Raw genomic sequence first — 13,208 nt, forward strand, 5'->3', positions numbered from 1 at the left:
AAAGGTAACAAGACAAATGTGCTCACTCCTTTCCTGGAAATTTCGTTTTCTGGGGAAAACAGACAAACAAATAGAGAGACAATTATATAAACTACTTACAGGTCATGATGTGTATTATGAGGGAACTGAGGTGGGAAAGAAGGGAGGAAACTGGAGGGGACCTTGCCCTGCTGCTCCATCAAGGGTCCCTGCTGTGGTTTCCGTGTGTCAGGCCCCCAGCTTCTGTGCACTTGCGTTATAAGGACCAACTCCGGCAACTTTGTTCCAAGGACACACAGCCCTTGGGCCACTGGGGCTGGAGCTCTTTGCCCCATGCACAGAGAGCTCCTCCTACCCCCGAGCCAAGACTTAGCTGGAAGAGTGGGAGTGGGAAAGGCCAGCCCTTCGTCTTTAGGAGGGACAGGTCTGGATGCAGTCTGTGCCTCCAGGCTTCTTCCTTGCTTGGTGACTGCCGATTCCCTGCATGGCTCCCCTCATCCACTATGGGTTTCTCTTGGGTGCACTTTTTATTTTATTTTATTTTTTAATATATTTTTATTGATTTCAGAGAGGAAGGGAGAAGGATAGAGAGATAGAAACATGAATAATGAGAGAATCATTTATCAGCTGCCTCTTGCACGCCCCCCCACACCCCCTACTGGGGATTGAGCCCACAAACCAGGCATGTAGCCCTTGGCCAGAATCGAACCTGGGACCCTTCAGTCTGCAGGCCAATGCTCTATCCACTGAGCCAAACTGGCTAGGGCTTTTGGGAGCACTTTCTTGATAAAACATGTGCTCATGAATCTGCTTGTCTCAGGGTCTGCTGCTAGGGAACTCAACCTAAGATAGGGAGAGAATCATGATCTGACTTACATTTTTTAAAAATATATATATTTTATTGATTTTTTACAGAGAGGAAGGGAGAGGGATAGAGAGTTAGAAACATCGATAAGAGAGAAACATCAATCAGCTGCCTCCTGCACACCCCCTACTGGGGATGTGCCCACAACCAAGGTACATGCCCTTGACCGGAATCAAACCTGGGACCCTTCAGTCTGCAGGCCGACGCTCTATCCACTGAGCCAAACCAGTTAGGGCTGACTTACATTTTTAAAAGGTAACCTGGTTCATGTGAAGAACAGGCTATAGGATGGAATAAGGAGACCAGTTAGGGGCCAGTAGTCTGGGTAAGGGATGAAAGAGGGGACAATGGTCATAGCAGGAAGAGGAGAGATTTAAGATCTCTTTGGAAGATGGAATTGACCCAGGTTTGCTTGGACATGACTGAAGGAAAGAAAGAAATCCAGAATGTCTCCTAGATTAGACAAGTACACGTCGGGCTGTTATGGCTAAAGTCCTCTCATTGGGTGGGAGGGGACTTCAAAGGCCATGTGTCCATTTGAAAATCCTTCAATGGCTGGATTTAGCAACCAAACAAAAGACAGGCGCGAGAGATGGCTGCACAGGAGAACAAACGTAAAAACAAGGGAATGTACTTAGACTGGCAGGTGGCTTGCAGAAATCATTAAAGTAGCCCAGTTCCTTTGGAGTTGCTGGGTAGTGTGTTTCTATTTCCTGCTCTTATAGCTCCCCACCCACTTGAATCCAGGCCATGCCTGGGGTTGTGAAATGTGCTGGGCCTTTCTCTAGGAGGAAAGTGGTGGCGTGAGAATCATGCTGACCTTCTTGGCTTGACTATCTCATGTTCTTGCTGACTGTTCACCTTTCTTCTTAAAAAAAACATGTGCTCAGCTGTTGTTGTTAACATTTACTGAGTACTAACTAAGTGCCAGGCACATATATATATATCCCCAAAACATGTATCACACTTTAACCGATGATAGATCAATTGGTGTTTCAATTGGTGTTTCTTTTCAACCAGACTTCAGTTTGAACAGAGGAAATTCATCCTAAAATGCTACTGGAAGTTTGAAAATGCAGTTGAAGTCCAAGCACTGCCTTTATAATTACTCCAAGTGTGTATATATTTTGGGGACAATATATATTTAAAGTTCACGACAACTCTTTGAGGTGGTGTTCTCTCATGCCCCTTTGGAACTGAAGCCATCATGGCTTAGCCACTTGTCCAAAGTCAGGTAGCCTGAGAGTGGCTGAGCTGGGATTTGAACCAGAAGTCCCATAACAGACTGGAGATAAGACAATGTTCTCAGGACAGCCTGAGCCTTTCCTCTGCCTACAAAACTCCAGGCACTCACGGCCGTGAGCCCTGGGGCAGCGGGCAGGTTCTCACGGTCTCTCGACAGACCCGCCCACTGCCCTATGTTCCCACCCAATCCCAGCGTCCCAGGTCTTCAGGGCAGCCATCTAGCTCTGCTCTACAAAACAGGGCTCCCCGATCTCTTTCTTGGATTCCTAGTGAACAATCCAAGCTCTTGAAGAAGGCAGAGCCCTCTGTGGTTATGGAATTTCCTTAGGACCCCAAGGACACTTGATTGGGGCACATCAGATCCATTGCATCCATGTTCCCCGAAAGGAAAGTAGGTAAACAATGTCGTTGACTGTAGGGAACTCACAGTTAATGTCTAGCATGCTGTCCAGGTGACACTACGTACTTAGAAAATGTTGTCCATTATGTACCTAGAAGCCTGGATGTTCCCAATTCGCTGGAGACTTCAAGGGCCTTTTTTAATTTCAGAGGAGCTCCCCAAGCCAGAGAAAATGCCTGCCACAGGTGAAAACAGCCTAAATGTCCAGTGTTATTTAACTATTAGTTACCTCACTAATATAACGTTCCACATCACAGAACATTCTGGAAGGCGTTAAAGGAATTTTGAATCACACTGGTTTAATAATACATTGTTTATGAAGTGAAAAAAAAGGTAACAATATTTTGCACACTATGATGCCAGCTATGTGAAAAAACAGATACAATGTATGCATGGTTAATAATGACTATATCAAAATAGTGAAATTAATTAATAGTGAAAAAATAATTTACTCCGAAGCCTATCTGCAAAGGCTACATACTGTGTAATTCCAACTATATGACATTCCAAAAAAGGCAAAACTCTGGAGCAGTTAAAAGATCAGTGCTTGCCAGGGGTTTGGGTGGAGGGAGGGAGGGAGAGAGGCTTGAGGAACGAATAGGCGGAGCACAGGTAATTTTTAGGGCAGTAAAGCTATGTAATGATGCATGTCATTATACAGTGGTCTAAACCTACTGATGTACAGCACAAAGAGTGAACCCTAATGTAAACTATGGACTTTAGTTAATAATGGTGTGTCAATATTGGCTCAGTTGTAACAAATGTACCACACTATAGCAAGATGTTAATAATAGGGGAAACTGTGTGTGTGTGTGTGTGTGTGTAAGGAGAGGGTGGTGAGAAAGTATATGAGAACTCTTTGTACTTTCTACTCAACTTTTTGGTAAACTTAAAACTGCTGTAAAAAATGATGTTTATTAATTTAAAAAATGATAATCTATATTTCAAACATGCAGAAAAATGCAGAGAATATGAACACATATTTATTCACCACATAAGTTTATCTTAAGAGATTGCCATATTTGTTTTAGATCACGTTTTAAAGAACAATATGTAGAAACCAATATCTTTATACCCTCCCTAAATTTTGACCTCTTTCCTCCCTCTCCAGAGAAAATTCCTTCTATCCATTTTTCTATCTTTTTACACATCTGATGACATTAACAGTATGTAATATTGTTTTTGACGTTTTACTTCTTAAAAATTGAATTATATTTCTGACACTGCAAATTACCTTTTTATTACTCTTATATTAAGAGTTAGTATTTCTTGATACATTGCAGCTCTTGTTTATTCATTTCAAATGTGGTATAGTATTCCATATGCATATACCACAATAGAACATTTTAAAGTAATATTTTAGACTATATCTTTATGACAGAAGAAAGTACTCCTAATGTTAAATGAGAAAAACAAGATATAAAATATTATTTATAGCATGGCATTAAAATATATACATACAAAATACTGTAATAACAAATACAAAAAAGTGAAGGAGTGTCATTTTGGGGGGAGACAGTTCATATTTACTTATTTATTTGTCAGTTAAAGTTAACATACAGTATTATATTAGTTTCAGGTATACAACATAGTGATTAAATATTTATATGACTTACAAAATGATCACCCTGATAAGCCTAGTATGAGACATAGTTATTACAATATAATTGACTACTTTCCCTATGCTGTACTTTATACCCCTGTGACTGTCTTTATTGTTTGTTGTGTTTTAGAGTGTGAAGTGAGAGCGAGTTTATTAGTGAAGCAGTGAGACAGAAAGTGGCTACTCCACAGACAGCAGTGGCTATTCCACGTGACTGTTTTTATAACTGGCAAGATGTACTTCTTAATCCCTTCACCTTTTTTTATCCATGCCCCCCCGCACCTCCTATCTGGCAATCATCAATTTGTTCTCTGTATCTAGGAGTTTGTTTCTGTTTTGTTTGTTCATTTATTTTGTTTTTTTAGATTCCACATATAAGCGAAATCACATGGTATTTCTCTTTCTCTGCCTGACTTGTTTCACTTAGCATAATACCCTCTAACAATGCTATTTTTGGATTGTGGGATTATGAATAATTTTCCATATTTCCTAAACTTTGTACAGTGACTAAGTATTGATTTTCTAATTTTTTAAAAAGTAAGACTAAAAGCATGCAGAGCGACTGAAACAGGAGTTTGAACTGTATGTCCCACAAAAGTATTATCTCCCGCCCTGCCTCGTTGGCGGAGCCCCTGGCGAAGCTGTGATCAGCCCTGCCTGTGTCACCCAGTCGCCTCTCAGGGGCAGCAGCTGGCCCTGCGACTCCCTGTCCCCACAGCTGTACCTCCCTGGTCTCTGCGGCTCATGTGGTTGTTGGTTTTTGATGCCTGATATCCGCAACACAATTACGGGACTGGCTATAATTATGCCTGCAGTGGTATTATAGGATTGGATATAAATATGCTTGCTACATGTGAGGAGAGTTTATTTCTGTTCACAGTTTACCATCTGGCTGCGTACACCCGTTCCTCACTGAGAGGGTGAGGAGCACTGTCCCAGCTAGAGGTGAAACGGGAGTCAGATTGGAGGCTTTAAATAAGCAACTTCTGCACAGTCCTCTCAGTACCTGTGATGGGGCCACGGGGCCAGGAATCCCAGGAGAGAGGCACAGCTTTGAGCAGCTTTGTATCGGGTCTGTATGTTCTTTCCCTGCCCAAGCTTGGAATGAGGCTCAGCCAGGCCAGCTCAGACCTTCGTAAGCCATAGTACTCCTATGAGGCCCCTCTCCCTGCAGAGGTACCCGTATCGCCACCTTCTGCCTCAACTTCCCTCTCCAGCTCAAGTCCTACATGTCCACCTGCCTGCTAGATCATTCCATCTGCCTGTGCTACAGCCTCATCAACAACAATAGAATTATTTATTCGATGTCCAAACAAGGTATTTATTCTGACTTCTCTATTGCTCTTAATGGTACTATCACGTTCTGTCATCTAGGGGATCATATTTTTTGTTGTGTTTTTTTTATATCTCTTCATTGATTTCAGAGAGGAAGGGAGAGGGGGAGAGAGAGAGAAACATAATGATGAGAGAGAATCATTGATGGGCTGCTCCTACATGCCCCTTACCGGGAACCAAGCCTGAAACCTGGGCATGTGCCCTGACCAGGAATTGAACCATGACCTCTTGGTTCATAGGTTGATGCTCAACCACTGAGCCACACCAGCTGGGCTACATGGTCTTGCTTTATTAAAAAAATTCTGCATGGTGAGAAATTTGGCAAAGTGTAAATAAAATTTAATAGAGATGATGAAAAATTTTTTTGCTTATCAATAGTTTCTAATTTTTTCACAATTATTAAATTTTATGATTAGAATTCTTGAGAGAAAATAAACTGAGTGGCACAAAAATGATAGGATAGTAAAGCGTCACTCTATATTTTATGTGTTATACATGTGAGTTAATGACATAATACTTTTGTGACTTACTATCTTGAAAGTTCACCATTACGTTCCTTGCTAATTACATCACCTGTTATAGGGGTGGTTTAGAAACACAGAGGTTAGTGTTACTTATAACACAGAAAGGCCTCACTTCTCACAAATGGTGGCTGCCCAGGCCTCTGCGTTACAGCCAACAAATCTTGTTGTTTTTTTTTAACCAGCCTCTGGACACATGAAACCCTGGGTGAGGGAGTTCTCCTGGCCTGGCCTACGAAGCTTAGACCAGAATTGCCACAGAAGCATCGAAACAATAGAATGTGATGTCGTGGGCATCCCAGGAGGAAATAACGCTAGATTGAAATGCATTTTTGCAACATTGATTTTCCCTGCTGATTGAGCCCTGTGTGTCTCATTTGGCAGATCCGCCACAAAGTGCATGAACTATTTGTGCCTCAGTAGTTGCCAATAGATTGATTTTGCTAGGATTGCGAATTGGCCATCTTGAACTGTAGCCTGCAGAAGCCTCCTCTGGCTCAGCCTCCAGGTCACAACAACAGCCACAGCAGCCGCTGCCACCAGAAAAAGAGACTGGAGAGCTGTTCTCAGGCCTCAAAGACAACAGGGCCTTAACTCTTTTCTGCAACCGGGCAGGATAAAATGTGGCCGTGCGAGAAAGCAAGCAGGGGTCTCTTCTGCTCTTTCCTTTCTCTCTCATGTATCCTCCATGGCACGTTCTTCCTCTTCCCCTCAAATCTCTCCCTCTCTCTCTTTGTCTCTCTTCCCGTCATCTTAGCCCCCTCTTCAAAAGCAAAAAAAAATAAGGATAACATTTACAAAAAGAAAACATAAAATAAAGACTAGTTTATAAAACAGTGAATGGTGAACTACTTGCAATAAAATGATCAGAGAGAAAAGCAGAATGTAAAACTAACCATGCAATATGGCATTGCTTTTTAAAAGTATACAGAGAAAAGAAAGATGAAACGGAAGAAAGCAAGCCAAGTGGGAATAGTGGTAGCTTTGGGCAATAGGAATATAGATGACTTTCTTTTTTTTTTTCTCTCTTTCAAACGTTTTTGCATTTCAAAATTATCTAAAATGATTAGTAGCATACTTATCCTCAGGAAGTGTTTATAAAAATAAGTACAGTAATAATACACACATAAACAACTAAAGTGGCCTTTGCTTTTCATTCAGCAAGGTGTGTTGGCCTCTGCCATTTAAAATAACAGAAACCTGATACAGACACTAGGGTGGTGAAGGCCTGGGGTGAAGGGTGGGGGCAAGCTGGAGAAGGTCAATGGAGGGGGAAAAGGCCACATATGTAATACTTTCAACAATCAAGATTTAAACAAAAATAAATAAAAAAACAGAAACCTAACTCAAGCGAATCTGGCAGGTCCTCAAAAAGTTAGTGTTACACATACCATATGACTTAGCAATTCCACTACTAGGTATATACCCGAGACTGAAAACATATGTCCACATAAAAGCTTGTACATGAATGTTTATAGCAGCATTATTCATAATAACCAAAAGTGGAAACACCCCAAATGAATATGAACTGAAGGGATCAACAGATTGTGGTAATACGTACAGTGGAATGTTATTCAGTCATAAAAAGAACGGAATACTGATACATACTATAACAAAGATGAACCTTGAAAACAGTATGATAAGTAAAAGACCTAAAAGGCTGTATATGGTATGATTCCATTGATATGAGATGCCCAGAATAGGGAAATTTATAAAGACAGAAAGTGTATTAGTGGTTGCCAGGCACTGGCAGGAGAGGAAAATGGGGGCTGACTGCCAATAGATGTAGGGTGTTTGGTGTGTTTGTTTTTTTACAGTGATGAAAATGTTCTGGAATTCATTTCTAGTGATGGTTGCACAATCTTATGAATATACTAAAAACCACTGGATTGGACACTTTTGAAAGAGTGACTCTTCTGGCATGTGAATTATATCTCAATTTTTTAAAAACAGTGTGTCTGTCACACTGTCTTGTCATTGCCTCTATGTTTATTGGTCTCTCCCCCTAGATTGTGAACCTCTTGAGGATACGGTCCCGTCCTTGTTCCCTGGTTCTCCAGCACTGGGTCGAGGACCTGAACAGAGCAGGCACATGAAGCCGGTTAACTGGGTGACTAGAGAGTCGCCTCCCCAAAGCCCAGGGCCACCTGGCTGGCTCTGCTCCCACCCTCATGAACCATCCGGCTGTTTACAGCCCTAGTCCAGGTATAGAACCAAAGAGTGGAGCAGCCTACAGTTCGAATACCAGCTGGTGGAATCACATTGTTTTACACCATTGAGCCTTGTCCAGGGTCACAGTGAGTTGAACAAAGGGGCTGCGACTGACCCTTCAGGGGTCCTTACTCTCCTCCTGTTGGAGAATTCACCATGAATAACCCTCCTTCTCTGCAGGTGGCAAGCTGGGCTGCAGCAGATTCCAGAAACCTGGTTCTAACATGCGGTCTGGTTCTGCTCCATTTCTAATCACGGTCAAATGAACAAGTCCTTGGTTCCCTTGGCCTAAGGGAGGAGATCGGTAACTGCCTGCTTCTCCTTTGTACAAAGTCCAGTTGCCCTCACTCCCTCGACTGGGGGACATGATTCTTTCAGTTTATCTCCTTCTCACAGACAGAGCAGATAAACAGGTAGGCTGTGCAAGCACTGCTCAGGTGCTAGTTATAAAAGGGCTCCAACTCCCCAGAAATAGGACTTTCCCAGACCTCCTGTCACAGAGAGCCACATGTGCCTGGCTGAGTGGCGTGGTGCAGCCAGTTGGGGAAGCAGGCAGTGAGATCCCTGAGGAGATGGCTCAGTGGCAAGGGATGGGCACGAAACTGCCATTCATAGAAATGGGCCCAAGTAAGCGAAGGTTTAGGAGACAGGGCAAGCAAGCTTGGGGGAGGACCGACCTCTGGAGAAGGGGCCGTCACCTGCTAGGCATTCCTGCCGCCTTCCCTCCTGCCCTCTCCGCGCACTGCGCTGGGCATCTCCTCCTGGTAAATGCTGGCAAACTGTGATGAACTGTCCCAGGGCACCCATGTGACCCCATTTGGCCCTGTGTAATGGGTTTCCTCAGTGAACTCTTCCAGTCACCTGTGCAAGCTTCCAGCATGTCAGTGGTTCCCTTGATACCATTGTTGTTGATTTTTTAACCTTGTTAAGGTTACATTCGTTTAGTGAGGCTAAGTTGCCCCATTTCTGAAGTTTTATTTTTTTTCTTCAGGCCATTTAATGATCTCTCTTGCCCCCTCCCCCCTCCCCCCACCCCCTTTTTCTTCACCACCCTCTTTTTTCTCCCCTCTCTCTGCTTATTCCTTCTTCCTGGCTTTTTTCGCTAACCTTACAAGTGATTTTTTTCAGGTAAATACTTCATTAACTAAATTACTTCAGAGCAGTAAGTCTTCTAAAGTAAACTCAGCATATTCTCATTGATGAATCCTCCGCCTGCAGCTAGATGCCTTCAGACGCTCCCCGCCTCTTGTGCCCCTCCCAAACCCCTGACCTAGGGCAGGCCATTCTATTAATACAGTAGGAGTGGTCAGACTTGTCCTGTACTTCTGATTTCTCACAGAGGTTTACCCAGGTCAACATTTTATTTTTATTTTATTTATTTTTTTTATTGTTATTTTCTTTAAATTTTTTTTAAAATAAATCTTTATTCAGATTATTACAATTGTTTCTCCTTTTTCCCCCCATAGCTCCCCTCCACCCGGTTCCCACCCCACCTTCTGCCCTTACCTCCCCCCCCACTGTCCTCATCCATAGGTGTATGATTTTTGTCCAGTCTCTTCCTGAACCCCCCATACCCCTTTCCCCCTGAGAATTATCAGTCCACTCCCTTTCTATGCCCCTAATTCTATTATATTCACCAGATTATTCTGTTCCTCAGGTTTTTAATTCACTTGATTTTTAGGTTCACTTGTTGATAGGTATGTATTTGTTGTTCATAATTTATTTTTATTTTTTTTATTTTTTTAATAAATCTTTATTCAGATTATTACAATTATTTCTCCTTTTTTCCCCCATAGCTCCCCTCCACCCATTTCCCACCCCACCTTCTGCCCTTACTTCCCCCGCACTGTCCTCATCCATAGGTGTATGGTTTTTGTCCAGTCTCTTCATGAACCCCCCATACCCCTTTCCCCATGAGAATTATCAGTCCACTCCCTTTCTATGCCCCTGATTCTATTATATTCACCAGATTATTCTGTTCCTCAGGTTTTTAATTCACTTGATTTTTAGGTTCACTTGTTGACAGATATGTATTTGTTGTTCATAATTTTTCTCTTTACTTTTTTCTTCTTCCTCTTCTTTAAGAATACCTTTCAGCATTTCATATAATACTGGTTTGGTGGTGATGAACTCCTTCAGCTTTTTCTTATCTGTGAAGCTCTTTATCTGCCCTTCAATTCTGAATGATAGCTTTGCTGGGTAGAGTAATCTTGGTTGTAGGTTCTTGCTATTCATCACATTGAAAATTTCTTGCCACTCCCATCTGGCCTACATAGTTTCTGTTGAGAAATCAGCTGACAGTCGTATGGGTGCTCCCTTGTAGGTAATTAACTGTTTTTCTCTTGTTGCTTTTAATATTCTCTCTTTGTCTTTTGCTCTTGGCATTTTAATTATGATGTGTCTTGGTGTGGTCCTCTTTGGATTCCTTTTGTTTGGGGTTCTGTGCGCTTCCTGGACTTGTAAGTCTATTTCTTTCACCAGGTGGGGGAAGTTTTCTGTCATTATTTCTTCAAATAGGTTTTCAGTATCTTGCTCTCTCTCTTCTTCTGGCACACCCATAATTCTGATGTTGGTACACTTGAAGTTGTCCCAGAGTCTTCTTACATTATCTTCAACTTTTTGGATTTTTTTTTGCTTTTTGCTTTTTCGGTTGAGTGTTTTTTGCTTCTTTGTATTTCAATTCTTTGACTTGATTTTTGTGTTCCTCTTGTCTGTTTTTGGGTCTCTGTATAATATTTTTTATTTCAGTCAGTGTATGTTTAATTTCTAGTTGGTCCTTTTTCATATCTTCGAGGGTCTCGTTATATTTATCGGCCTTTTCTAGGATATTCTTTTTTTTTAATATATTTTATTGATTTTTTACAGAGAGGAAGGAAGAGGGATAGAGAGTTAGAAACATCGATGAGAGAGAAACATCGATCAGCTGCCTCTTGCACACTCCTACTGGGGATGTGCCCGCAACCAAGTTACATGCCCTTGACCGGAATCGAACCTGGGACCCTTCAGTCCGCAGGCTGACGCTCTATCCACTGAGCCAAACCGGTTTTGGCGTTTTTCTAGGATATTCTTGAAAAGGCTTATAACCGTGGTTTTGAATTCTATATCCAGTCGTTTGTTTTCCTCCATTTCTTTCGTTTGTGATCTGATTCTTTGATGCCGCATTTTCACTGCTTCCCTGAGTTGGTGAGGTAGATTTGTGTGCTAGGTTTCCAATATGGCCCAGTGGGTCTGCCTCCCCAGTTAACCTGAGGTGGACACTCTTGGTGCACCCCTTTGTGGACTGTGTGTACAGCCTTGTTGTAATTAAGTCTTGATTGTTGTTGGTATCACTGGGAAGAATTGACCTCCAGGCCAGTTGGCTGTAAGGATCAGCTGTGTCTATGCTGGGAGAAGTTCGGTGCTGGAGACAGCCTTATAGGATTAGACTTGCCAAATTGCAATAGCCTCTGTGCTCAGCTTGGATGGGGTGGAGTCTCAGTCTTGGCTTCCCGTCAGCCTTGCCCTTGCGCACACACGCGCGCCTTCAGACCTCTGCCTTTCCCAGCTCGAGTCTCCGCCCGAGAGTCCAGACTCCCCCCACAAGAGCGTGGGTCCCCAGGGGCTCGCCTGGAACTGGGGTTCAGTGCAGTCAGAACTGGGGCTCAGTGCAGTCAGGAGCCTCTGACTCCCTTCCACTAGGGAAAGCCTGTGGCAACCTCCGCAGCCTTTGTGCGCACTGGCCCGCGCGCGCGCTTTCAGTCCTCTGCCTTCCCCCGCTCCCGAGTCTCCGCCCGAGAGTCCAGACTCCCCCCGTAAGAGCGTGGGTCCTCAGGGGCTCGCCCGGAACTGGGGTTCAGTGCAGTTAGAACTGGGGTTCAGGGTGGTCAGGGGCTTCCTTCCCCCTTCCGCCAGAGAAAGTCAGCCAGGCTCTCAGCCGCCCTTCCTCTCTGCGCGCACGAAGACCCTTTGCCGTACCTCCAATTCTCTGTGAGCTTTTCTCTTTCCTTCTAGTTGTAGAATTTTCACTCGGCCAGCTTTCCTGTGGTTCTGGATGGTGTCCGTTCTGTCTTTTAGTTTTAGTTTTGAAATTGTTGTGCGAGGCAGCAGTTTAGGTGTTTACCTATGCCGCCATCTTGGTTTCTCCTGTTCATAATTTTTATCTTTACTTTTTTCTTCTTCCTCTTCTTTAAGAATACCTTTCAGCATTTCATATAATACTGGTTTGGTGATGATGAACTCCTTTAGCTTTTTCTTATCTGTGAAGCTCTTTATCTGACTTTTCATTCTGAATGATAACTTTGCTGGGTAGAGTAATCTTGGTTGTAGGTTCTTGCTATTCATCACTTTCAATATTTCTTGCCACTCCCGTCCGGCCTGCATAGTTTCTGTTGAGAAATCAGCTGACAATCGTATGGGTGCTCCCTTGTAGGTAATTAACTGTTTTTCTCTTGCTGCTTTTAATATTCTCTCTTTGTCTTTTGCTCTTGGCATTTTAATGATGATGTGTCTTGGTGTGGTCCTCTTTGGATTCCTTTTGTTTGGGGTTCTGTGCGCTTCCTGGACTTGTAAGTCTATTTCTTTCACCAGGTGGGGGAAGTTTTCTGTCATTATTTCTTCAAATAGGTTTTCAGTATCTTGCTTTCTCTCTTCTTCTGGCACCCCCATAATTCTGATGTTGGTACGCTTGAAGTTGTCCCAGAGTCTTCTTACACTATCTTCAACTTTTTGGATTTTTTTTTTTTGCTTTTTGCTTTTTCGGTTGAGTGGTTTTTGCTTCTTTGTGTTTCAATTCTTTGACTTGATTTTTGTGTTCCTCTTGTCTGTTTTTGGGTCTCTGTATAATATTTTTTATTTCAGTCAGTGTATGTTTAATTTCTAGTTGGTCCTTTTTCATATCTTCGAGGGTCTCGTTATATTTATCGGCCTTTTTTAGGATCTTCTTAAAAAGCCTTATAACCGTGGTTTTGAATTCTATATCCAGTCGTTTGTTTTCCTCCATTACTTTCGTTTGTGATCTGTTTCTTTGACGCCGCATTTTCACTGCTTCCCTGAGTTGGAAGGGTAGATTTG

The sequence above is a fragment of the Plecotus auritus genome, assembly GCF_963455305.1.
Source record: "Plecotus auritus genome assembly, chromosome: 9".
NCBI lineage: Eukaryota > Metazoa > Chordata > Mammalia > Chiroptera > Vespertilionidae > Plecotus > Plecotus auritus.